Raw genomic sequence first — 27,571 nt, forward strand, 5'->3', positions numbered from 1 at the left:
ACACAAACTCTTACTAGGTGACAGATGGTCATCTCACACACAAAAACACTCACACCCCCCAACCCCTACACCCGTTGCTCCAACGTAGATACAGCAGGTTCTCATCTCACACATACACCTTCTAATTCGCCTGCTCTCTGCTTAAATAGGAGAAGTTAAGTGTTTTTGTCTCTTCCATGCGGGGAGAGATGTTCAGGCGCTGCTGAATCTTGAGACCAATTAAATCAGAAAATGACAGAAATTAAGGAACAACATTGGGCCGAATGGGAAATGCAAAATTATATAAACCAATTTCCACCGAGCGCCGTAAAATGTAAGCTAGGAAACGCCGTATTCCAGCAGCTACTGTTCATCACTGCAAGGCTGAGCATGCTACGTTTAATGTGGCCTTTTCTTGTCATCTTCTGCTGTGTGGAGCTTAGGTGCTAATGGGCTGGTCTGAGCAGCAGTATACTTATGGCATCATCACACTCTGCCAGTTGCACATAAAGACAAACTAGTCAATAGGTGCCACATCCACTTGCATCTCCAGTCAATCCCCTCAATCCTTTCCAGCCCTGTGAAAGGCTAATAAAGCATTCAACAGTAATAAAGGTACGCCTGGTCACTGCACTGCCAGCTGCTGCTGAAAGGCTCTCTGATAGTTAAAAGCACAACCTAGATTCTAACAACAGTGGTAGACAACACTGGCTTTGTTTGTGTAATTATTTTTTCATTGAACTGGACAATTTTTGCACCCACAAACTGATCGACCCATTAAGCGATGTTGGCAAGAAACGGCTCGTTATAAGAAAATGGATTCGAAAACTACAAAATGGTTTTTGAAGGCTTATATTTTTTGTATACACCGGCAGCTAATTGAGTTTTTTCATTTTGAGTGGCACAAAGAGAAAGGGATTCTTTTCCAGCAGTATATGCAATCTTTCAAGAACTTTGTGTCCCAACCTATGAAAGAGAGGAATGAATGAGCCAAAGAAAAGAACAAAAAAAGAGAGAGAGGGGAGCGATTGATATCACAAATGAGGTACTGAAAAGTATTTTGAGAGAACAATGACATTTTTCAGCAAAGTGAGGCAAGCAGAGGAGAAAGAGAGAGTTAGCAACTGGGGGGTGGGTTAACAAATCCAGCTTCTGGTAAGTCCTTAGCACTTGCGGTCGGCTAATCGTACACAGACAGGGCTACTTTATGATCACTCATCCGCACTTCTTGCTGCTGCCGCCCCACAAGCCTTTTACATGAGAAAAATAAGGCATTGTGAAGAAGGATTGACAACCACTTTCTCTTCCTCTTTGCCCCCCCCACCCCACCTTTCCCATGGTTGTCTCCGCTGTCATTCAATTTTTATGCTCCCGTTATTCTTCTCTTTAAATTGTTCTCTCATCACTTTGTGCTCTGACGCCGTGTCATCCATCAACACTTCTCGCCATCTTAAAGCCCAGTGGCACCATGCTGCATGCCCTAGAAACAGGATAACCTTACAGAGAAGAAAAGGTACACAACTCACTAAAATAAAGGATGACACGGGGAAAAGGAATGAAGAGCCCCAGAATGAAGTGGAGGACCGCTGCCAAAAAAGATGGGTGAGTCACCGCAGAGAGGAAAAGAAAAAAAGCTAATGATACAATTGAAAACACCTGAACCTGCCACAGTGTAAATTAAAGATAATGACTTTTTACTGGTTGCCACAGTAACCAACTGTTGGCACAAAGGCAGATGGCTGCAGAGGCTTTTTCCCCTAACGTTCCTCCCCTCCCTTCCCCTGCTTCCTATGTAGCTTTAATATTTTCCAAGAGCTTCACTCTCTCCGTCTGGCCAACCGTGAGCTCCACCAAAGTGCAAGTCATACAGGGCCAATAGAAAGTGAAACAAATAAGCCATTTCAATGCTTTAATAACCACCAAATAAAATATTCTTTGTCAGTACTCAATCCGTCCAAGCTTCCCGATTTGCCTACCAAGTATGCCTTGGCCCTACTCTGCCTCTGATTGGCTACAGGCTCCCAAATCTACATTAACTATGAGGCTAACCGGTGCTTTGAGCTAGAAAAACCTGGAAGGAGCGACTCAGCCGGGTAGCTCCCCCCCCCAATAGTCCCAAGGCAGGCTACTCTATTCCAACAACAGTATGTTATTTCATTTACAATTTGTGTATACTTTTAATCATTAAATACATTTCTGTTATTTTTTGAAGCGGTGAATGTGGAGACTGTGTTTATTTTGAGTATTTGTATAACTTTTATAATCATCATTATTATTATGGCAGCCTCTCACAAATATGAAAATATGTGAAGATTTCATAAAACAAGAATACTCATTGTTATTATTATTTTTTTTAAATAAGCTCAATAACTTCCCGTTACACTTGTTTGCGAGAACAAAAACGTGAGCTGCTGCAGATGAGCAGCTCCCCCCTGGCCTGTTAAAGCGCAGGCTAAGTAATCAAAGCTAGGCTAACGTTAGCATTTAGCAGCAAGTAGCCAATCTGAGGCCGAGTCGGGGCGGCTCTTCCTTCAAGTCATACTGGGTAGGCTCACTTGCACCACATACAGGAGCACAGATGATTGAACAAGGTGGAAAAGTAGACAGTAAATACAGTATATCTCCAACAGTCTAATGCAGCTTGTAAGCTCTTACAGAGTTTGCATATGTCAACGCATCACCTTTTAAACACTCTTAAAGCAGTGCGAATGTGTCTCCGCTTGTCCAGAGGTTACAGAGCTTGTGCTTGGTCATCCATTTTAAAATCAATCTCCAGACAGACAACGGAGCGCCATTACAGCTCAAAACTTTGCTCCTCTGCACTGTTCTGCCTGCAGCTGCAGCAGTATTAGGGCCCAAGGCCGAGCATTGCCTGCCGAGGCTCACGTGGTGGTGTCCACTGCCCTGTAGGTCCCGTCTACATCACACTGAGAGGAATGCAGCCTTGCAGGGTAAGAGTCAAGCTTTTACCACAGTGAGATAACTACTTTGCAGGGTGCAGGATATTTTCTAACTGTGTCCTTGTGCATACGCAAACAGACAACTGCTTCTTTAATCCCTGTCTTGCGGTCTTCTTGTACACACTACATACATTCTGTGGAGAACTGGAGAACTGTGAATACACATGAACTATAAAAATCATGCTTGTACTTTTAAGTGTTATGGGGGGGGAAAGAGGAAGGAAAAAACACAGTTCTTATCACACCGCCGATGGATTTATGTTATCGCAATGGGTTTTAATGCAGTAACCTGACATGGCAATGAGGGGTTGCATACGAGTGGAAGATAACAATAGAGGAAAAGAAAGACATCAGATGAAACTTGCCCTTTCACCACTTTGAAAGGCACATGGTGCATTTTTCTGCTGTGCAAAAAAATATTTTCTTCTTAAAGTATATGTGGTAATTTTTTTTAAAGCTTTGTGCTTATAGTTAGCCAAAAGATCTGTTTTAATAACAGACTGGAAGAATGGAAAAACAGCTAGCCTGCCTCAAAAAAACAACATATGGATTTTACATTCCTATTTGCATACAGATTAAACAAAGAAGAAACAATATGTTAATCACTCACTTTAGAGGTGCCAGTGAGCATATTTTTGAACTTGTGAAATTTAAGCTAACCAGCCCACCGGCTACAGTTCCATAAATAGCACACAGATATTTGAGCGGCATCGATTTCCCATCTAAGTCTTGGCAAGAAAGTGAATAAGGGTATTTCCCAAACATACATCCTCCATAGGCCGCACCGTGGTAGAGTTAGTGTAGTTAGCACTGTTGCCTCACAGCAAGAGGTTTAATGATTCATATCTGGTTCATGCTTTATGAAAAGTGAGTCCAGCTTTAAGTCGACAGTTACGTCTTCCTGGGCTAGAGAGGTTCTGTTACCTCACAGAAACATTTGCCTGTTTTCAGAATATCAGCAGGAGGCCAGCAGTAGCCACAAACAGTCTGGACTCAAACTGTTTATCTGTTAAGAGGCTGTGAAGCAGATTGGAGCCTGAGAAGCTGCAGACTAGAAGAGATGTCAGAAGCTTAAAATGTGAAAAAAAAAACCAATGGCAGACCAAAAACTAAGATACTGCCACATAGGGGAGAAAATAATCGATCTTGACCTGTTGAACTCCTCCTCCTCCTCATTTCTAAAAGTTACACATGTCCTATAGTATGTACTCTTCCTGAAACTAGTTTCTATGCCGTGCTGGCCGTGTTCTCTCTTAAGGCCCGGAGGAAGAAAATGTGTCAGGAAAAGGCGGTGGGTGAGAATTAGACCATTCTCTCTGCTGAAACAGGAAAGGAACCAGGTTTGATGTTAGAACAGTTCTCCTGGCCCTGATCCATGTGTTGACCCCCCACCTCTTGAAAAAACACACACACACACACACGCACACACACACCCACACACACGCACACGCACGCACGCTATTAAATCCACTCCTTAGCCAAGATGTCGAATCTCCTTTACACTAATCCCTTCCTTCACTGGCCAGAGGAAGGCAAAACAAGAATCCCTGCCTTAGTAAAAAGAAAAGTCGTGTACCCCTTAAATCTGCTTTTTGCTCTACTAGCCAGTCTCTTTTTTAGAATACATAGATACATGTGTTAAACTTAACTTTGACTAGACTATTGACTTTTAATAAATGGTTTATGACACACTGCAATGTAGTTGTAAGCCGATAGAAACGTACCTAAGTGTTTATTTATGTATTTGACAACATTTAACTTGTGTATGAACAAATAACAAAGGACAAATTGATATCACACAATCCTAACTGAGAGCCCTGGAGGAAATCCATTAACTAGATCTACTGAACCTTTTCAAATTACTATCTTCAAGGTCAAGCTCAATTTGTCTTCATGAGTTTTGAACGCATGCGGTTTTAAACCCAGCTGTGAATGATTTGTACAAATGTGTGAACAATAAAACTATGTTATAATGCAGTGCAAGTATTGGTACAAGAGCATAATCATAATTAAATATGATGACAGTTGATGTTACACTGTCAATAATTCGTAAATTGTTTATACAACAGAAACAGATGCTTTCTTTAGCGAAAAACAATTGATATCTGCTAAAAAAAAACATAGTGCACCATGAATGAAAAGATTATATATTGCTAAATAGGGTTGTAAAAGTAAAGTGTTGCATATTTGTGGACAAAAGCCTGTTGTAAGAGTAGTGATGATGAACCCTTGAGACCACTGTGACTTGCAGAAACCAAAGATTTTGTTTCTGTATCTAAAATTCCCCATTCACAGTGCAACGACCAATGTTACTGCAGCCTCTGCAATTGAGAAACGTTTCAAATGCAACACCAGTCTCTTTAAGCGCTGACGTCATCTCAGATAATGCCGACCTCACAAAGACACACGAATAAACACACCCAGCTAGGCGTACCATCTTTAAGCCTTTCTAATCTTTGATCTCAGACAAAGGAGTGGGCTTCTCACACACTCTCTCACTCTCACACACTCTCTCTCTCTCTCTCTCTCACACCCCACCTGTCCCTATGAAGATGTCTATGGGTGAGCGCAGGCTAAGGTCAGTACTGTGATTGTCGTGTGAAGGTAAAGAGGGATTATTTTTGCCAGCGTCCACTCAACACACATCGGGGGACTTAAGGTTCTCTCTTTTTTGTCGCCCTCTCTCTTGCTCTTAAAATCTCCCCGGCTCACTTTGCTTCCTTTTCTTTCTCTCCTGTCTCCTTTTTTTTTTTTTTATTATCAAGAGATAAAGTGTGAGCTGCGTGTGCAAAGCCTTGACAGGCACACGGTGACCATATGACCTTGGAGTGGGCTCATTCATAAAGCCAACCTACATAGCATGGTGGCACAACCAAACAACCAAACGGGATAAAAAATCTACTGGGAGAGAGGGGTGGGGGGGTGGGAGAACGGAATAAACGAATTAAGCCAGATAAAGCCTTGTTCCTATTGCACTCTGGAGACTTGCTGTCATGGCGGTAAAAAGGGGAGAGAGGAAGAGAGCGCTTTAGAAAGCCCTTGGAAGTGAAAGAAAGAGAAAGTGGCAAGCTGAGTCACACACTGAAACCTGCTACTACAGCTATTTGGACCTTTATTACAGAAGAAAATATTAATTCAGAGAAGTCTATTCGGGAGCCAGAAACTTTTCTATTTATAAACAAATTGATCTAAAACAATGCACCAACATATTAGCTCCCAGCATCCGATTATCTTTAAAATCCTTCAGCGGCAGTAGCAGCAGATTGCTCCTGGCTCACGTCCCACAATCCACTCTGATGTTTAGGTTTTCAAGTGAGGCTCTTGCCTCAGTAGAAACAACCTATGATAGAAGCTAAATCAAACTCTTGGCACAATCGAGGAGTACGGTAATGAATGAGCCGGATTTAATAAGAACAATTTAAAGATAAATGACACACCGAGGAACTGGGAGGCCAATTTAAACACAATCTGACACAGTCCAGACCGGTAAATATTGCCCTGTTTAAATAAATCTACTATTCTTTATCCGCCGCCTATTCATCTCTATCCCTTCATCTCCCCATTAACTGGCCTGTCAGGGTGTCTGTTTGCTGGGCTGCTCAACACAATGACATGTTTACCTCCAGTCAGATTCCCATTTAGATCCCTGAAGAAGTGCAGGAAGGTGAGAGGGTGCGTTTGTTTGCGTGTGCAACAATAACATAAAGCCTTGCTGTAATTTCACCCGTGCTGCTAAATGAGTTAGTTTAGTGTGACTTCTTTCTCTCACCAGAGTATCATCCTTGGAAATTAACAAGTAATGTGTCAGTTAGGTGCGGGCATTCATGCCGGCTACCATGTAAAACATGCAAATCATGTGTCGAGCTTTCCTCCGCCTGCTACAAGGACACTGGTCTATTCAAATCCAAGGACATTAACAGCATGCTGAAGAAGCAGGTGCACAGTGAGCAGCACACACAATCTTGGGATTCGGTGTTGTAGGTATGCAGTGCAACGACTACAAGTCAGCTCTGTTGTTGCGACAGTTGCATTTCAGTATCTTTGCTCTGCAACATCAACGAGGTAAAGCTGTAGTGAAAAACAAATGATATAATAAAGAGACGAAATTAAAGCCCACGTGATTTCCAGAGGGAGATTGGACGGTAGGCGTATGCACAGATGACTTTCTATACCATCATAAGCTAGAAAAGAGCTGAAAGTCAGAAAAGAAAAGTTAACTCCTCCACACCTTGGAGGCTCTGCATTGTTGGTTTCAAACAACATTTTAAAGCTCTACGCGGCTCACTTACATCTCGTCCAAGAAAGACAAAGTGAATGCTTTGCAGAAAATGGCTGACAAAACAATCTGCAAGAATACCTCTATAGGGCATGAATCTACATTGATAAAGAGTTTAAACTCTATACAGCATCATTAAAAACATACCCAGCGCGATAACAAGAGTGATGCTTCCCAGATCATAAACCCCAACCATTAATGCACCGTCATGCTATACTCTCATGGGCTCTGAACAGAGCACATTGCCAGGACACTGTTTCCTTTAGAGTTGTCCACATATGGCTAAGCTTCCATATAAAATGTTGTCGGTGGTTTTACAAACAACTGTATTTATTTATGCCATCCCGGATTTGACTGTGCAAACTGTGGCCAATAAAGCAAAGATTGCATCATCGGTCAAATTTAACCAACAACCAATTTATTTTTTTCTTTGTTTGTCCCTCGAAGTGTCCGTTGGTTATCCATGGTTTATGTGTCCAACTGTTCAAGTAGTTATTATTTGCAGTTTTTGGATTCCACATTAAAACATATTTGGACAGTACATGAATAGAGTTTATTTTAAACTTATATAGCAAATCTAGCCTAGACATATTGCATTAGAGTATATAGTATTCCCCAAGCTTCTTTTTGAGAGTATACCAAAAGTAAAAAATGACTTAAATGCTAGAGTGAATGTGTAAAACTGGGTACAATATAAGCGTAGAGTTATCAAACAGTCACACCTGTTTGGTCAAAATAGGGCCACATTACTTTCAAAGGCTCTACATTCATTTTTTTCAAATCCCAGAACTACCTTCCTCCACACCCACTGGACATAAATCACAGCCTGATTCATCTTCATAAAGCAAAGAGACAGGCACACATTCTCTACGACTCTCCACATATGAGTGTGTGTAATGTGGTGTGTAGTATGCATACTTTCCTTGACTACTAAAAGAGATCCCAGCGGGACCAAATATCAAATATATGTGAAGAACAGAAGAAGAAGAAAAAAAGAAAAAAGACCTCCACACTCAGGTGCTGGTTTTCTGATATTACAGACTATCTATAAACCATACAGCCAAGTCTACTGGAAGGCAAATATATGCGCACACGTCACCGTACTATGAATGTGTCTGTAGGCAAATTATTCAGCTTCTGCTTTGACAGCGTTTTCTCGGAGCCCACTTCTCACACACTGACATATCTACATGCTGGCACAGGACTCAGCCTCTCTTAACAACTGCAAGCCAAAGACACACGCTCTCATACTTATCCTTGCAAATTAAGCTAATTTATCTGATGCAGAGGATGCGTGTCTGGTACGACAGCCACACAGGTGCGTGTCATGTTGCAGACAAAGATGAGGACACGTGGCTTATAAACATCAATCAGAAGTCCTACGCGTTAACACCTCGGTCACACAAACACACACAAGAATTGTTTCATTCAAGCTACATTAACACAAAACCCACCCACGCTCTCAGCGCGCACGCACACACACACACACACACACACACACACACACACACACACACACACACACACACACACACACACACACACACACACACACACACACACACACACACACACACACACACACACACACACACACACACACACACACACGCACACACACACACACACAGCTTGTGGTATAATAGGAGAACATGTAACATAAAGACAGCATAAAGGCAGCTGGACCTGACTGGTGACAACACTCCCATTCATCACCATGCCCTTCGAGACTCTACATCCCTCCACAGTGACAGCAGTCAGCAGAGTGTCACATACATACACACACACACACGCACGCACACACACATGCAAGTTGTGTCACAAAAAACACTGCATACAATGGCCCATGTCAGCATCACCACCACCACCACAACCAATTACTTGTGTGTGTGTGTGTGTACGCGCTTGTAGCCACATATATTATTCATCTGCATGGGAGCACATGAACCAAGTGTCTCTGGTAGGAGAGATAAGGGGCTTCTTTATTTCAGTCTTGTATGTGAATGAATGTGTGCTTGGGCGTGTTCTTCCACACGTCTTCTTAAATAGACCATTTGAAAAAAAAAAGACAGGAGTGGAAACTTATAGAGATACCAATAGAGGAAGCAAGAGGGTTTCAAGGACACGGAAAAGAAAAAGAAAAAGAGGAATCACTTATAGGAATAGGAATAGAAAATGAAAGGCAATGAGAGAGGAAGTGAGGCCTCGGAGACGGCAAAGAAGGAGCTCAAGGGGGCTTATCATTGTCATATTTTCATTTTAGTGCAAAACCTTGAATTTATCAAGAGAGATTTGCAGAATTCAGACACATCCGGTACAAGAAAACACGGCAGATTTGCCTTCCCCGTTCTAGCCCACAGTACTCAGCATTTATCCACCCTATCAGCGCCAACAAGCCAAAGCTGTCAACACTCACAGTGGGCTTCACTTTATTCCGTCTACAACGCAGTCTGCTTCCAGAAAACACACAACACACACGCTGGCACAGGCATTCAGAATTACACACACACACACACACACACACTCACTAAAACATCTCTTAAAGAAAGGCCTGAAAAGCATAAAAAATATATATTAAAGAAAGGCCTGAAAAGCATAAAAAATATATATTCTTTTTCATACTCAAACGATAAAAAAAACCTCAAAATATACGAGCTCTCTCATCATCCTCCATCGACCTCCACCGGAATAAACATGGAGTCTGGTCATCGAAAGGGCAGCAGACAGAGCATGGGATGAGCTAGGTGAGGAGAGCCGCTGAGGATTTGTCTGGATGCTGAAGAGCACTCTGAGCTTATGGATACAAGCATCTGTATGAGCTGAACTGAAGCCCGTCACCTTTCCTACAGTGACCTTTAGAGACGATACGCTGGGGCCAAATGATTAATTGATTCTATATTGAAATGACAAACTGAAAGAGTGGGGTTTTCATGTAGCAAGAGCTGCGATTTTAATTAGCACTTGTTTAACATTGTCTTATGACAAGCAAGTCCAATGTTAAGCCAGCTATTTCAGCAACTGCAAAGACACCTGTCACCAGCAAATTCCCTAACTGTGCCCAATTATTGTTAATTGTGCTAGTTAACAAAACAATAAAATGTACAGCATACTCTTGGCCACAGTTTTATCAAGGAAGAAACACCACTGTTAAAAAATGGGGGGCAATCTTTGTTTTGCTTTACACAAAAGACCAACAGAGTAGCAAGTCTTTTTGGACAGAAATTATAAGTAAATATGTCCCATCAATTAAGATACGTAGCAGGTTACTTGGACAATGACGGCTGTTGAGTTTAAATAACGGACAGCTAGTAAAGTGAGGTGTTGGGATCTGCATTTTAAACCTTTTAGGAAAAGAACCACACATCTAATATTTTTAATTATCATTATAATGATTTTTTTTAACCATTCACCTTAATAGGAAGCCGCTTGCCCATCTGTGAAGCTAACTATGAAGCAGCTGCTGTGCAGAGCTGTTGACAGTAGCATTACGTGTAGTCTAATATGAGGTAGACCACAAATAGGATTCGGATATTTAATTCATAGGAAAAAAAATCACAATAGAAAATTGGTAAGAACATTTTTACTGTATGTTATTCTGCTTCTTCCGCAACCACGCCCATTACCAAGTGGACCTGCATTGTGACTTTCAGAGATTACAATTTGACTTCTAAAAAGAACTGTGCTCCTGTCCCAGAGATTTATAGAAAAGGCCGTATCCAGTGAGCAGTTCTGATACTGTATGTATGTGCAGACACTGAAAGAGAAACTACTGCACAGACATCCTTCCATATTTTACAAGAAAAAGCTATTAATGCATGCATGTATTAAGGTGGTGCAGTGCAGGGATCCAGGGATTTGTCTTGTCTGAGTATTAACATGTTTCAAGATGAAAAATCTGGGCTGCTATCTTATGGGCTGAAACAAAAAAATGGTATACTAGCAGTATGCATAATAATGTGTATGCACAGATACACACACAGGCACACTTCCACAGGCAGAAAGACACATAAGCCCACTAGTACCCACAATAGAAAGTCGGTCAATGAATGGGAGGGGGCAGGCAGACCAGCAGGTGCTGTGTTGGTGGAAGATATGGCTTCTGTCCACCTCAGCATTTCTAAACACTCAGTTATCTTCCCTCTCAAAAGGAGGACAGGTCATTTCTTTTTGCCTATGCACCACTGTCCTCTCCACATTTCTGCTTCCCCCTTCTGCTCCAGCCTTTTCTCCGTTCTCATTTCTCTACTCCCCACCTCTCCTTTTATATCCTTCCCCGTTTGCTTTTATCTTTTTCTTCAGCCTCCTCCTGCTGCTTTTCCTTTTCCACTCCACCCAATCTCCTCTCCATCCCCTCCTTCCTCTACTGCTCCTCGTCGTCGCCGTCTCCTGCGCTCTCAGTGGAACGGCCCATTCAGCAACAAAACAAAGCTGCCCACAGCATCACACACTGGCTAATCAAGCAAGACCAGAATGCAGCAGCCCTCACATCCACTCAACACCACCATGATACGGGGCAGCAATGGAGGGGAGAGGTTTGTCACATGAAGGAGGAGAGCCAGCGGGGGAAGACAGGAAAGGTGGACTTTTAGAAAGGTTAAAGAGAATAAATATGCACAGGACAATTGACCTAGTTTTTGTAGCTGATAGGCGCTAAAGGTAATTTTAAATTCCCAAGGTTCAGTCTGTGTTTACAACCGCCTCACTGAAATAGTGAAGAGAATGAGTTTGACAGTACAAAAGGCCGCAACCACTTCGGGTAACGACAAGGTAGCAAGGAGGGCTAAAGGAGGGCATGATGGAGAGGCAGAGAGATAATGGGGTGAAGAAAACTCTCTGACAGGCTATGCCCAGTGAGCCAGTGCATTCATGATGATGATGAAACCCAACAATGGTCAGCTGCAATCTCCTCCTGGACAGAGGGCGAGCGTTTACAAGCTAGCGTGGCAGCCAGCTCCTCCGCGAAGGAAAATAACTGCTGTTCATCTTCAGGGAAAACTCAAAAACACAAACAAACAAAGAAGCCAGTCCTGCAAGATGCAGAGATGGGGGGGAAGATATGTAAACATGCCACAGCAACAACAGGGAGGCCACATCGAGAGCTGGTGCATGAATAAAGAGTATTGTACGCTGGCTAAAAGTTGGAATAACTCATCCAGCTATGAGATGAAATATTCATATGCATGGCCAGGGCACAGATTTGCTCCGTGTAGGGATAAGGGACGAGAAGTGTGTTACCGACATGAGAAACACATTCTCTTCTAACTGGAAGAGGAAGAAGGAAGGCTTAAGAACAAGGTCAGGGAAGACTGTGGAAGCAGAACTGCTGCAGGGATGGAAATGTGGTAAAAGTACGGCAGACTCTGCCAAGTAACTTGTTGTAACACTTACCGCTCCCCGCCTTCCCCCCCCGTTCTCGGTCTGGCTTCATACATTTGAATTCTGATCACAGCAGCCATTAGTGCCGAGCCTCAGAAAGACCTCGTTATTTTTGTTTTTGTATTTATTTGTTTGCTTGCTTGGTCTTGAGGAACTTTATCATAGAACTGTAGCTTTACTTCTCTGTCAAGGTCACACTGGATACCAATTATTGACAAGACAAGAGGCGTTTCCTTAATGGTCTTCAGTATATAGTATTTGGTTACCAGTGGTATTGTGTGCAGATATCACAGTGATATCTGCATTTACTATTTACCATCCTTTAAAACATGTCACATTTCTTAATGAGTATAAACATGAATTCAGGATTTCTGAAGGCTTTCCTCTGCTCAGACAATTTGCCCCTAAAAGCTCATTAGCACCGGGACCATAAGCAGAGAGAACTATTGGTACAGTTCAACACAATTTGTAAAACGTTTTTTTTTTTTATGCTCATGCATCGAATATCAATCGGTATAATAACGTCAGTTTCTGGGGTTTCACTTGTTCTGACGATACATAACGTGTTTGAAGCTTCTAATGAAGGCAGGACAGAACGTCTGGGAGTGATGCAAGACATTAAAGGTGTTCAAAAGGAAAGGGTGGGATGGAAAGGAGGAAGAGAGGGCAGCGTGTGCTGGGAGGAGAAAGAGAGCGTGATGGTAGGCAGCAGAGAGGAGACGGTAATGATGAGACCGGGAGGTGCGAGTGATGGTGTGGAGTAGAGGAGAGTGTGATGGTAGGATGGGATTTGAGTCTTTTAACTTCATTAGTTCCGCCTCAGTCTGGGGTCTGTAGATTATGTCTAATTAAGCAGCTTAACATGGCTTAAAAAGCACCACACAGAAAGCACAAGAGCCTTATCTGTCAACCTGCTCAAACGATTCTCTGCTTCTCCTTTTCTTCCCGTGGCAGGCTAACATAAATTCCCTTTGCATGGCCTTTATGCTAGAGAGATTAGAGGCTCCGACATCGGCGTGAGCTGGATAGCTAGCAGCCGCGGTGATAGCAGTGTGGGCTGTGGAGAGAGGGAGGGGAGGGAGGGAGGGAGGGAGGGAGGGAGGGAGAGAGCATGTGTGGCGGGCAGTGGGGAGGCAGAGGGGCAGGCATGATGCTTCAGAGAGAGTCGATAAAGAAGGGTGGGGCTCACCAAACACGAGTGCTCCTGGCAATGTAATCGGTTTTGGTATAGCAGCCAGAGTTGGGCGCAACAGTCTGCTCATTATCAGAGAGGGTAACAATGCAGCACCAACCAGGCAGCAGCATCAACACCAGTCTGGTCCAGGTTAAAAAAAATCTTGAATTACAGATGTGAAATCCAAAGTGGAGTGAATATCCCTCCATAGTATTGAGTGGGTTTACATTAGCACGCTAGCATTCCAGTTATGATCAGGTTCTGGAAGGATCCGGGGTTATGTGTTGCGCATTTACCACCATCTATTCAGAAACCTGGATGAAACCCTCATCGCGGCGTTGAGAAACCCGGATATGCTAGCTGCAGTACCATTGGTCAGTAAGGCAAAAATAATTAATACATTTTTAAGCAAAAACACAATAGTTTGCCGTTTGCAGCTTCTCAAATTTGCTGCTTTCTTTAGTCCTCTATATGATAAAATGAATATAATTGAGCAACTGTTTGGACAAAAGAACAAATATAAATATATCAATTTGGGTTTTGGAAAATTACAATCTGCATTTTCACTATTTCTGGACATTTTCTAAACAAATAGATAATCGGCACATTAACTGATGGTTGAAATAATTGTTAAGTTACCGCCCTAATAATGAGACACACTCTGAAATAAAGCCTGTAATCTATCATTTGAACGGTAAAATGTGCTGCTGCCCTCATCTTCCATTTATCTGGTGATCCAGAAGACTGGTGAATGCAGCAGCAGTATCAAGACAGGCAGGAACCAAAGTGGGTTAATTCTAAACCTCTAAAAATCTTCTTTTTTTTTTAATCATGCCTCAGACGTTCAGAAACCTGGATCATGTTATAATCGGCTTACAAGAACATGAACAACAAGGTTTTTCACGTTCCTTGTAAATGTCTTATCTCGAACACGATCAAAACCAGCATACTACTCAGAACTGGATTACTGCTCTGCATGTTGACAGGCTCATTGCGAAAACGCTTCCAACGGCAACAACATTCTCCAAACAGATATGTCTTCTGGGTTGGGTTACTGGAGAGCTTGTTTGGTGAGACACCTCGACGCAACAATAAAACACACTTTAAAATATAGAGTGTGTGTGTGTGTGTGTGTGTGTGTGTGTGTGTGTGTGTGTGTGTGTGTGTGTGTGTGTGTGTGTGTGTGTGGCCGCTCAACCTCTTCCGAAACACCAACTGTTAATTATGGAGCTGGATGATCGTTGCGGGTGATGTGATTGAGGAGAAGTTGGAGTGAACTGTAACAAAACACAGGAGGTCACTGGGAGTTTGGCTCCAGTCAGCATTCTCCACCTCAGGCTCACAGGAAGACAAAGACACTCCCTTCTTTTTCAGTTTCTACAGGTATCTCACTCCGTAATCTTTTTTATTTCGTCCTCGGTTAAGTTATATCTTTTGTGACACAGGAATGCAAGAATCAAACTACGTGCAAATATTAATTCCCTCTAATCCACAAACCCTATCTTCAAATCTACTGAGGCAGGATGTACAGTATTATCTCCTGTGTGCTTTCAGACAGTCAAGATGGCCGCCCTCAAAACTGGTCCATCTTGTTAAATGGCAAAAAAAAAAAACAGAGGTTTGAGGAAACTGTTTACACACAGACTGTAATGTGCTTATGACGTACGAGTGGCTTTAGAGCAAAAACAACAGACTGTCTCTTTCTGACACCAACTCGTCTCAGTCACTCCGGGTACGAGGCCCCTGGGCTGAGAAAATCTACTGCAGACACACAAATATGTGCACAACATGAGGTATTTACATAACAAACAAAAAAAGAAAAAAGAAAGACTGAAAGAAAGAACAAAAGGAAAAAAGCAGAGAGAGAGAAGAAGAGGCCAACAGCTACAGAGAGGAGAAGAGGAGCGCAAGGTAGTGATGAAGAGATAAAGTCAAAGCCTGACTGATGTAGTGAAGAGAAAGAGTGCAGGACTTGGAAAGGAGGGAGAGATGAAGCGAGAGCTGCTATCTGATAGAAGGGATTTGCCCTTCCCTGGAACAGTAATTTACTAAAGCCATTCTACAGAGGCCCATCAGTGGTGATCTGCTGGCAGATTAGACGACAAAAAACCTCATCCCTCGCTTTCTCTTCCCCCCCCAGCCAATCAGCACTGGGCAGCGGGCACAGGGCAGAGGATGAAGGAAGGACACAGGAGGGGAGGGGCGGGGCAAAATGTCCTGTCTATCTGTTGAATTCAGGGAGGGGGACATACTCGAACGTAGTCGCACTCACATGCGCGCTAAATACATACAGGAGGTTGGATTGAGTCGGAGACATTACTGTTGCATTTTGCCGCCCTCAGGATACGGCGAACACCGCGCGGTTGCAAGAGCTGGGGATTTGTCATTTATAATCAGTTTTCTGCTCTTGTTTCCTCTGCTGCTCGCTTGTGCTTTTTTGCAGTTTGTATCCTGCCCTGAAGGCCCTCGCAGCATTCCTCTGTTGTGTCGGTCCAGCCACTCTCCCCTTCCCCTCATTCCCTCCCTCCCCGTCTGTCTGTCTGTCTGTCTGCCTCCTCCCAATCCCTTTCTCAATCTCCCTTTCTCCATGCACTGCAGAGGCCCGTCTAGTGTGCCCCAGCTGTGCAAGCAGTAGGAGCTGTTTACCAGGCTACATCATCAGGGAGCCCCGAGAGCACCGCCCAACGCGCTCAAAGAGCACTCGGCACCGTGTTTCGCACATGATGGTGAACATTATAGAGCCTCTGAACAAGTCAACTACACAGCGTGCGCTGAAACAACCTTTCCTGGCTGACGCCCACAGCAGCGCAAATCTCCACCTATTTTATTCTTGACAACTAGGTAGCGAAAACAAGGGGATTCTGGAGGTGTAAAAAATATAAAATACTGCTGAATCCCGATTTCAACTCAAAAGCTGTCGGCCTTGTGGCTCACCGAATGGTTCCAGTAGCTTATAGATATGCATGTCACATGCACATACACTTCACATCACATGACTGAGCTTTTCGTGGTCATACATGCCCTAACCGTCTTCATCCTGTGTCTCCCTCTTCAGCGCCGGCATGTGAGAAAAACAAACAAAAGTAGAACAACAGAAAGCTGTTCCTTTCCTCTCTCTCTCTCTGCCATCACTGCTTCCCGTCTTCCCCTTTGGAGCTGCTGCTGCCCAACCGCACAAAAAAAACAGAGGATCCCCAGAGGCCCTAAGAAGAGGACTGACATCACATCCACCCATGTCTCCTGTCAACTCTGACCTCTGGAGGGAGCGAGGGAGGAAAAGGGAGGAAAAGGCAAGGCCTAAGATGTAAGCCCTGCTCTGTGGTCTCAAAGCAGAATACCAGCAGAGTTGCACAATTTCCTTGAATCTGATCCACTTTAGCCAAACACTGAGGGACAAGGGACAGAGATAGGATGTTTACATGGCTGTGAAGCAAAAACTGAAATATTGCGGTTGGTAGTCTCTGTAAAATATGTGTGTTGAAATACAGTTTGCTTAAGGTCTGACTTTAAGTGGCCTTTTGTGTAATACCGTGAGTTGTGGTTAAAGGGCAGGGTAAACTAGTCTCAAGCACTTGTTCGGTTGACTCAAATGATCTGACATGTTTATGGCAATAACTAAGCTGATGGCTACGACATTTATATCTTACAATGCTTCTCTTCCTATTTTTTTGTGAAGTGTTGCTATTCAGTGTCACTTCTTTCTGACTCTTCAGCTCTCGGACACATGCATACGTACTTATACAATATACTAAACACTGCAGGTGGTTGAAATAATGGAAGGATCAACATCCCTATGATGATAGTGCTGCAAATTCCCCCGCTGCGGGACTAATAAAGGATTATCTTATCTTATCTTATCTTATTAATAGCAGTAGCCGTGTTTTTAAAGCTTCATATGGGTATTCTTGGAGGAAGCAGTGACATAATAACCACCTTGATTGGACTAACGGTTTCTTAATTTGACAGTAGACTACAAAACAAGGAATGCTACTAGCCTGAGTTCAAATGTTCACAGATGGGCAAAGCTTCATTTTTGATAAACCCATTTTGTGATCCAGGCTGGGATTTGTAGTATTACTATTGTGAAAGCACATCCGTTCTCTAATAAATGCCTTTTGCATAATGCATCTTAAATTTGATGTGAGAAATGGAGCCAAAGGCAAGGACAAATTCCAACCACAATATGATGATGTCTCTGAGCTTATTTAACATCTCTCTTAATTGTTCAAAGATATTTCTTCACATTGACCGGTCAGATATGATCAACAATTGAGAACAAAATAAATTCTTAATCAGCATTTACCAAAATCATGCAGGATGAATACTACATGAGCATTACATTTTAAGTTCCAATACTAGAATGCAAACTTTTATGAAATATTAAAGTTTAAACTAATTCATTAAGTGTAATCATGAATCATGGCACTCCAACATTACTTGTAAAAGTCAGTTTACTTGTCATGGGTAGTACTACACAGCCTGTAAAAACAGTTGTTGGCTCTGGTGGAGCTTGGACACTACTGAGTTGCATTATGGGAGACGTAGGATCCAGTGTTTTTGGAGCTTGGCCTATACTTAGCACAATCAGTCAGTGCCTCTGCTGCACAAATTGTGAGCGTTTTCTTTTTTAAATCTGTCTCTATATGTCCCTTATATTTATGGAAACAAATAACTTAAATAGCTGGAGTACCCCCTCAATGAATGTGAATCCTTTTTGCAATTACATAAGAAGGTAAATTAGACATTTCCTTTCTAAAAATCACATCTACCTGTACAAATAGCAGAATTCAAATGTTAATTCAAATGTAAAGAGGAAAATGCTGCTTCCCCCTCTTTGCTCCTCACTACGCCCACCAGAGTGTTCCAAACTCTGACATCACAGTGGAGATAAGGTCTCTGTGGAGATCGAAGACTGCATTGACAATGTAACTGATATCAAAATGAACATCCTATAACTCATCTAGAATGATGACAATGGTAGTGGTCTGCCAATGTTGTCATACTCATGTTTCACCAAAGATTAGTCCGTGTGAGGTTCACTCATGTTCTCATGTTCTTTCTGGCAGTCACATGGTTTAAAGCTACAACAGGCCCAGCTCGTCCAAACCTGACAAACTGCAATCCCAACGACCTTTTCCCTCATTGGGCAAAAAGGTCTGCATTCTCTTCTCTCCGATGACTGTGACTAATGCGAGCCATGGTGTGGTGAGTCTGCGCTCTCCCTGAACAACCCTCAAACCAAAAACAACTCCTAGAAATGTTTACATTCTCCCCCCCATGTTTCCCTTACTTTTATCTTCACGACTTTGGACATTCATGGAAGTCAGCATAGCAGCAAAGGAAGATGCAGGACTCGTGCAGACTCAGGTTTGCGGTTTATGGGGATTTTGCAACCTAAGATGATGTGTTCAAAGTATTATTAGAAACTTCAGCAAAATCTATTGCGATTCTGTCTTCATTCTAAAACATTAACCGGTCTCATGCTTCTGACTCATGAATAGTAACTTAAATAAGTTGCACAATACCACCTCTAGTACTTTAGGCATAGTGTGACCTTGGCTGTGCTTACTGTTTATTCAGTGTTGGTCTGAATGCAACATGATGAGTTTTCAACTCTTTAACTGAGATGAGAGATTTGTAGAGTTAAAAAGGCCACGCTTATGAGTAATGGGTGGCGAATTGAGACACATTTCTCCAGCCCTCATCGGGAATGTTACAAAATGGTGGATCCTCAGGAGCTGCTGGAGCACTGCAACAGGAAATGAACTCTGACATAAGAGCTATGGACCTTGGGGCCCCAACTGCATCCTGGGAAATTACGGCACTGAGAAGAGGAATGACCCATGTCACCCCCATGAAAACCCAACTCAGAGTTAAATCCATTTACAAACCACTAAAATGGCACACTGGATATATATATATATATATATATATATATATATATATATATATATCTTTCTGGTATTCATAGCAGCCTTTTTCTCATTGCCTCTAGATGTAAGCATTCAAGGTGAGTCATCGCTAAGATTATTTATTTAGCACAAACAAATGTGCTGTTTGCCCAACAACAGGAACAAATCAGAGCAACAAGGTCACAACAGGGCCAACACAGAGACTGGCAGACTTGCGGCAATCACGGCCCGTCTTTATTCCATGCAGATGGACCAACCAGCACCACAATAAAGACAGCCAACGAGAAAGAGAAACAGGAGAGGGAGTTGGGACAGAGAATGACATTGCTACCATCGTAAGATAGCAGAACGCAGTACCATTTGGCTCAGGCTGCTTTGGGTGTGCCTCCTCTATCGGTAAAATCCATCTTTCCCTCTGACGCCACTCTCTGTTTTATGGCCGTTTTCCCAGCTGTGAGACAATAGTATGGACATCATTAGCTAAGTGGTGGCTAGATGACAGGCAACGGCGCTGCAATCGATAGCGGCAGGCCAAGCCCTCCGCAGGCTGAGCAGTGCTTACTCATCAGGCCTAGCTTGGGCCAGAAACTGGGACAAGGCCAGATAAGGGATGTGGAGGTGTCGGGGGCTCGCTGCCTGTGATAACAAATGGCTGTACAGCCACCTTATCTTCTCACCTTAAAGAGAATATGATGTCCACTGTCACACAGCTGCCTAACAGCCAGAACCACTCTGACAGTTATGTTATGAGGGTGAGGAGGGGTCAGCCACTGTTAGTCACACTGTGCGTGCAGTGTAGTGAACGTACTTTGATTCAGACTGCGGTGCTAAACAAGTTAACCACTTCCAATGCAAATTATCAAACCGTCGAAGCAGAGTTGCCTCAACCATGAATACTAAACGATAACCTCCACATAATGATTTGGAAATGTTAAAAGGCCTGGGGCAAGCTCCAAGTTCAGAATGCCTAATCACAACATTGTAAAATAATGCCCCTTGTCCAAAAACAAGGGGTTTATGTGTTCTTTTGTGTTGGAGAGAGACAGTGTCAGCACACATCCACTAGGGAGATGCCACAGGCCACCACATTGGTGGCCAGATCCCCCCTGAAGTGGCATCTGAGACAAACATCTAGTGACAAGGTGGTGCCCTTCCTGTGTCCTCAACCACAGCTGACAATAACATTGCTCTGTGCTCAAGGACAGAAACATTTGAGCGATGGAGGGAGCCATGGGAACAGAAATAAACAGCAATGGAAAGGTACTCTCAAAGGCTTCTGGTTGTTTGGGTCTACATGCAGATTTCCCCTCTCCATCTCTACTTCTGTCCCTCTCTCTTCTTCATCAATCTGTGATTAAACCTGCCAACTTTAATTAGGATATGTTGGAAGAACACCTCTCTGCCTCCCGCTCTCCACCTCTCTCTTCTCTGCCTGCATGCTGCAGGTGTACAAAGACACTTCCGATAAAGTTGTCAGAACGCTGGACAGAAACAGCATGTGCACTAAGAGACATCACGAAAGATATAAAAACATGGCGGGATAACACACAAACTAATCATCATGTTACCTGCCTTGTCAATACGCATTAGCCATGAGCATTAACATACATGATCTTAAGCAGTTATATATTTTGACGTGGCTCAAATCTAAACCCAAAGAAGGAGTTACAACTCACAGTAGAGGGACTTTATACAAGTGTCACCACAACCTCACTCCACACCACTGCACACAGTTTGCAGTTTGTAAACAACCAGATGCTCATAATTTCTACGCAATATTTACGAGACACCTATTTGCATTATGGCTATTGTGTAAAAATGAAATGGAAAAAAAAGGAAAGAGCTGTAGTTAGTCACACTACCTATTGCTTTCAATTACAATGTTTACAGCACAGTTAGAGGAGAGGAGCTGAGGTGGGGATGCATGTTTTTTTTTTCTCTCCCTCACTTAATATTACACCTGAAAAGGAGCAGCTTACGTGTCTTTCGTAGATAACACCCCAACCTCAGTAGTCTCAGGAGCCTTTCCGGATGAAATGAATCTGACTGATGATACCCAAGGATGCGTACAACTCCAGCACTAAATAAAATGAATGCACAAGGTGTCATTTTTGAAAGTTCCACAGTAGGTAATCATAGAGAAAAGTACCACCATAACTGATATAATAAATCCAGCACTCCACCTCTCTCTACATTTGAAAAAGGATGGGAAGGATGCTTGACTGCTGAGCTTCCTACTGAACCAACAAGTTGTGTGAGAATACTCGCAACGACTCCTGCAGCTATTGAACAGAAGGTGTGCCACCTGCAGCACCTGCCATCATTCAGCATGTGTAGACGGTATAAACATTCTGAGAATAGAAAGCAAAGCGAGAGAGCAGCTACATGGCAAACTGTCATCTGCATTCAGGAAGTGATTTCATTGGCAATGGCAATTGTTCTCCTCCTGGTTGTTGCATTAATCTAATTTTCTTATTTGGCTATCACTCTTAATCTTCCCCTCACCTTTGAGATGACGCTCTCCTCGTCTCCTCCACCCTATCTACTTCTCCTGAACCCCCGCCCACGCCCAGAGGAAACCCCAACAGTGCAACAAAGGAGATGGGAGAATCTCCAAAGAAAAAAGGTCCAACAATGACACACAGGAACTCCTCCTTCCGACTCCAGACCAATTTAGGCAATGAAGCCTGGAGCCTTGCGAGTGACATGGAGGGAAGGTCAGCACGACAGGTTAAGACAGAAATGAAAAATAAGTGTTGGGTTAGCGTGGGAAATGAGTGAGTGTGCATATTTGGATCCACAGACTACAAACATGCTCAAAGTGATCCTTTAATACTTGTGTAGGTGGATTCCAGGGGCCATCTCTCTTTGTTCCTGAGGGTGAGAGGTTTCCACTGTCTACAGCCTTTCAAAATCCAAAGTGCATTCAGCGTAAACACTGACTCACTCGAAAACAATCAGAGGCTATTATACCCTTAACACGATAAAGGAATGGAATATGTATTCATGTATGACAAGTCCCCTTTTTTCAGACTAGTCCCCTACACAACCCATAAAACCTGGAGAACTTAAGGTGGTACACACTTCAAGTGATTATAGCAGCAGCGGTCCAACCTATTGAACTCATTTCATTGGCAGTGACTCAATCATAACATCTTATCTACAGACATGCTGAGTCATGGAATTCAGCTGTGGCCAATTGCCAAACAGCAGGGTTACTTATGGCTGTCATTGATTGGTTGATCCCTGAGCAGAAAGCTGAAAGGGCACATACCAGGAACACAGCCTGAAGCAGAAACTGGCAGCTCGCGCTTTGCTTTTACTCTCTCATTTCTGTAGCTTTTTTTTTTTTTTTCCTCCTCCGTCTGACTACCTGCTTTGTTGTGTCACTCTCTCCCTGTTCCTAGTTTGTCCCCTCATGTCCCCCCTCTACAGCTCTTCCAAATTACCATAGCCCATTAGCCTTGCCCCTCTGTTGTGTAATTGTATCTGGAATAGCAAAGCGGGGCTGCTCACGTCCAGAGGTCACCATTCCTCTGTGGCTTACATCCTGGTCCTTCATCTCCATGGCCACCGTGATTCCAAACAGAGTCTTTTTTTCCCCCCACGAAGAAACATGAAGGCTAGTTAAAACTATCCCAACATGGCACTATGGCCACCATTTGAACCATTAATCATATCTAAAGCCCTTACTTCCCACTAGCATTAGACATTAATAATGCATTTGTATTGGAAAAGCAATAGCATAATACAGTGGGCTTGGGATTGAGTGGAAATGCAATCTTTATTACTGATTGATTTCAATAACAATTACTTCAAACTTCATGGGTGAACCATTCGTTATAAAAAAAAAAGGGCCTATGCATGGGAATACTAGTGATATCTTATCATTTTGTTCCATGAAATAAAAATAAGGCGCAACCACCATTGCTGATTGAGGGTCAGTTCCCTCATACATAATTCGGCCATTCAGGATACGGAGTCAAAGTGGCTCTAAAAATGAATAGGGGCACACTACAGAGGCCTTTATATCAAGCTGTCCCCATCTGCAAATCTGTAATGAGCATGGGAGCTGAACCAGTGGGGAGAGAAGAGAACCTCAGTTCAACTGAGGCAGGCACACTTTCTAATGGAAATTCAGATACAATCATCCCAGAATGCACTTCTCCCTGCCTAATAATCGGCCACTAGAACAAGGCGGCCATTGAGAGGAGAGTGACTGTAATCTGGTCCACCGAACTCCAAAGCTGCCCGCTATAATTAGCTCTTTTCTACATCAAACACAGGCTTACACTGAGGCACAAGCAAACCTCAGCTGTGATAGAAGAGAAAGACGAGATTTAGTAAACGGGACATTTTCAGATGAGCAGGGACATTTTCCATCCCGGGCGTACGGAGTCACTCTGCGTTGACAAGTATGCTAGCTGTGAAATCGGCAAAAAGAGCGAGAGGCCAGCGTTTCATTCAGCGGCACAGTGTTTTGTGAAAAAAAAAAGAAAAAAAAAAAAGCCTGGATTGACTTGGAAATAATATTGTATGGTTCATTTTTCAAATGGAGTGATATTACAAGCCAGAAGCCCATCGTTCCTTATCATAATAACTCACAGCTGGGTTTACCGATTTAGAACATGTTTCACATTTAAGTGCTCAAATACTCTCCCACTGCTTTTTTTTATCATTTGATTCCTGTGTTGAGAAGTCTGGTGAGGACTATTAGAATAAACTTGACATAAAAGGATTAGATTTCCCTCCACTGTTTCTGTTTTCCCTTTTTTCCCCTCTATGTGTATCTGTCCACATAGTACGGGACAGAATCTTACTTCCAGTGCCCTCATCAAAGGATGCATCCACATCTCTGGCCTACATCCTGACGAACAAAGCCTGCCCTCCTCTAATCCCAGGAACATGTTCTAGCCCAGGGACTCACGACACGATCCGCAGCCCAGAGGCAGGCAGACAGACAGGGGTGAGTGGGTATGCTGGTAGCTAGACTGCCGCCTGGGCAAATGGCACGGCTATTAGGGGACGAAGAGGCTTCCTGGAGAGGTGTGACTGCACTGCAAAGGGCCCAATCAAGCAGAGAACAGAAGTGCTGACAGCTGCTAATGCATTTACCTGTGAGCGAAGGGACTGCGCTTGCCAAGGAAAGTGTGTGTGTGTGTGTGTGTGTGTGGGTGTGTGTGTACTTGTGTTTACTTCCTCCATGGCATGGTCATCCCAATGAGGTAGATTAAGATCAAAGATCAAAAAGCACTCAGTCAAAGAACAGCAGGCGAATGCAGGGACATGAGTCAACTTATTTGCTTGGTAAGTACGTCAATTCCCCATCATAAATCCTTTATAAGATGACAAAGTTCCTGTTTTGAAAATGTCCCTTCTATCTAGCAATGACACAGCAGTACAGGCCACAGCCCGTGTTGAGGCCATATCACAAAACTACACAGACATTCCCCCACTTATCTCTTTCTCTGAAGTCTTCCACAGTCAATCTTAAATCAATATTCCAGAGGCAGGTAGAAAGACCACTTTGAAATGAAAGTACTGAAGTCCAGTGGAAGGACTCTGAGAAAAAGGGAGTGGCTGGTAGGGCAATGACCACTTTGCAGTGGCAGATATATTAAGCCGTGACACACCGATGACAAGTTCTGGCACAAAAAGTAGATTAATGGTAGTGTTAATTGTTATCATTAGATCACCTTAAATCAGTCTGTCTGTACCTCTTCTTAGAAATTGAAGGAGTGGACAAGCAGCATTTAGACAGTCAAGTTAAATATCCACACCTGAGATACAGATATTTGGTAGAAATGGCTACACATACACTGTATATCCTGTTTCAGAGGATTTGAGTCATTTGTGTGACAGGTACAGTTCAACAGGAGCAGAGCATAGTTACCTCCCGGCAGGGCGTACGCACATTATCTAACTGTGTCACCAGGAAGCATTCTACATGCAGCTTTGGTGTTTGTAAAGTTAGTGGGGCATTTAACAAAAGACAGTATAATCACTACAACATGTCTAATGTGTAAGAGCGTATATTATGATCCAAAACGGATGAGGGCCATGGTTTGTGGCTACTTAATTGTTAAGCATGACAAAATAAAAGCCCAGACAGCAACCATAAACGACTTACAACTTCCCCAAACCTCAGTCTAAACCAGCATTTGATCAGAACATTGATAAATACACAAAACATGCAGCATCAAACAGTTGTTTGACAGCCAATTAAAAAAAAAAAAAAAAAAAATCACCCCATTTCCCTCTCTACCAATTGAAAATCCTTATTGTACCCCTAATACTCCTTATATTCAAGGCATACAGGGGAGTTTCTCCAGGCCTGACAAGACCAATGCATTCCAGGTGTTGTTGCACAAACAATTATAATGTTTGGACAAGATCCATTTTTATGACCCCCCCACCCCCCCCTCCCTCTTTCTCCTCCGTGAACTTCCCATTTAAAAGCACGCACAGAGCAAATGTAACCTACATTAGAGCAGGTTTCACTTGTATGCACGCGTGCATCGCCATTAGAATAATCATTATTACTACTAAGGGCATCAAATGTCTCCAGCCTCAGGGTGGGGGGGGGACTGGGGTTGACTCCCAGTTTCTTGTTATTCGCAGCACTTCGAATGCTACAATGTAGAGGAGGAGGTAAACGCCTTAAAATGTATTTTCACCATTGTTTTTAAATTGTCAATTCACATGTATTATTTGATGCAAAGGAAGAGCAGTGTAGTCTACATACCATAGCATTCCTCCCTCTCGTGTCCACTTTCTTTCTTTCTTTCTTTCTTTCTCTCTCTGCGCTCCTCTGCGACTCCCAGCCGGGTGAAAGACTTTAAAAAGCAGATTAAAACACTTCCTACCAGCGCTCACATCGATTATTCTCCGCCTTTTTTTTTTTTCCTTTCTTTTTTTTTTTTTTTTTTTAATAAATTTAAATAAAACAAGCTATCTGTCCATCGCTTCCCCGCATTTAAGTGTTCGTTTTCATCAGACTGAAGTTTTCAACAAAAAAAAAAAACCGAGATGCTTATATCTCCCTGTCTTTAGTGAGGAGGAGAAGAAGAAGAAAAAAAAAAAAACTAAATTCTCGTCAGGAAAAAAAAAAAAAAAAGAAATGCTGCTCGAACTCCAGTCTTTTTCACCGCAGTTGGAAATGAGGAGAAAAACGGGGGAGGCGTTGTAAAAGCGCTGTTTCGTTGTGTTTTCTCCTCCTTGGTTCAACCACCACGTTGTTTTCACCAATTATTATTTCCTTTGTTGTGTCAAAAATAAAGAGTCCGTATGAAACGCGATTTAAAGCCCTGCCTTCGTTTACTAAAGCGACACTTTTAGCGAACAACAGACCGTCCGAACCCGTTGTATTCTCCTTTCTAATCTTAAGCCCCTTACAGGCGAAATGTGTGACGGTGTGTATAAGTCTATTTTTTTTTTTTTTTTTTCAGCTTCACAATAATGGCGGACCTTCTCCCGAATCCAGCATCCCTCCTCCTATTCACAGAACAGAGAGAGAGAGAGAGAGAGAGAGAGAGAGAGAGAGAGAGAGAGAGTCTCGCCCAGCGGATCATGGACACAATTACAACACACACGCACCCTTTTTGTGAAGAAAAATCAAACGTGACCATTAGATCTTTTCACTTTTAAATATTTTTAAAACACGTCAGATACATCAAATAAATAAATCACATTGGCCAAAAAGCCAGAAAATTTCTCTCTGGATCTCATACGAGTTTTTTGTTTTTTTTCTATTAGTATTTATTTTTTGTAGTTTCACGTCAACAACTATTGTTTATGTAATTATGTAATTATCAGTGGAAAAATAAATCAAATATAAACATACAGAAATATCTGTAATAATGCCTTTTTTTTTTTTAAATCAACTGTATGAAGG

At 42.8% G+C, this 27,571-nt stretch overlaps 1 protein-coding gene across 1 annotated transcript in view; it reads right to left on the reverse strand.

Annotated features, from left to right (window-relative positions):
- Positions 1-27,191, reverse strand: part of arhgap35a (Rho GTPase activating protein 35a) — a 59,470-nt gene extending 32,279 nt beyond the window's left edge. Inside the window, 1 exon segment of the mRNA XM_054611800.1 lies at positions 26,423-27,191. The gene's annotated coding sequence lies outside the window, so the exon portion shown is untranslated.
- Between the last annotated feature and the right edge of the window lie 380 nt (positions 27,192-27,571).

This window comes from Anoplopoma fimbria, chromosome 1 (assembly GCF_027596085.1).
Source record: "Anoplopoma fimbria isolate UVic2021 breed Golden Eagle Sablefish chromosome 1, Afim_UVic_2022, whole genome shotgun sequence".
NCBI classification, from domain to species: domain Eukaryota; kingdom Metazoa; phylum Chordata; class Actinopteri; order Perciformes; family Anoplopomatidae; genus Anoplopoma; species Anoplopoma fimbria.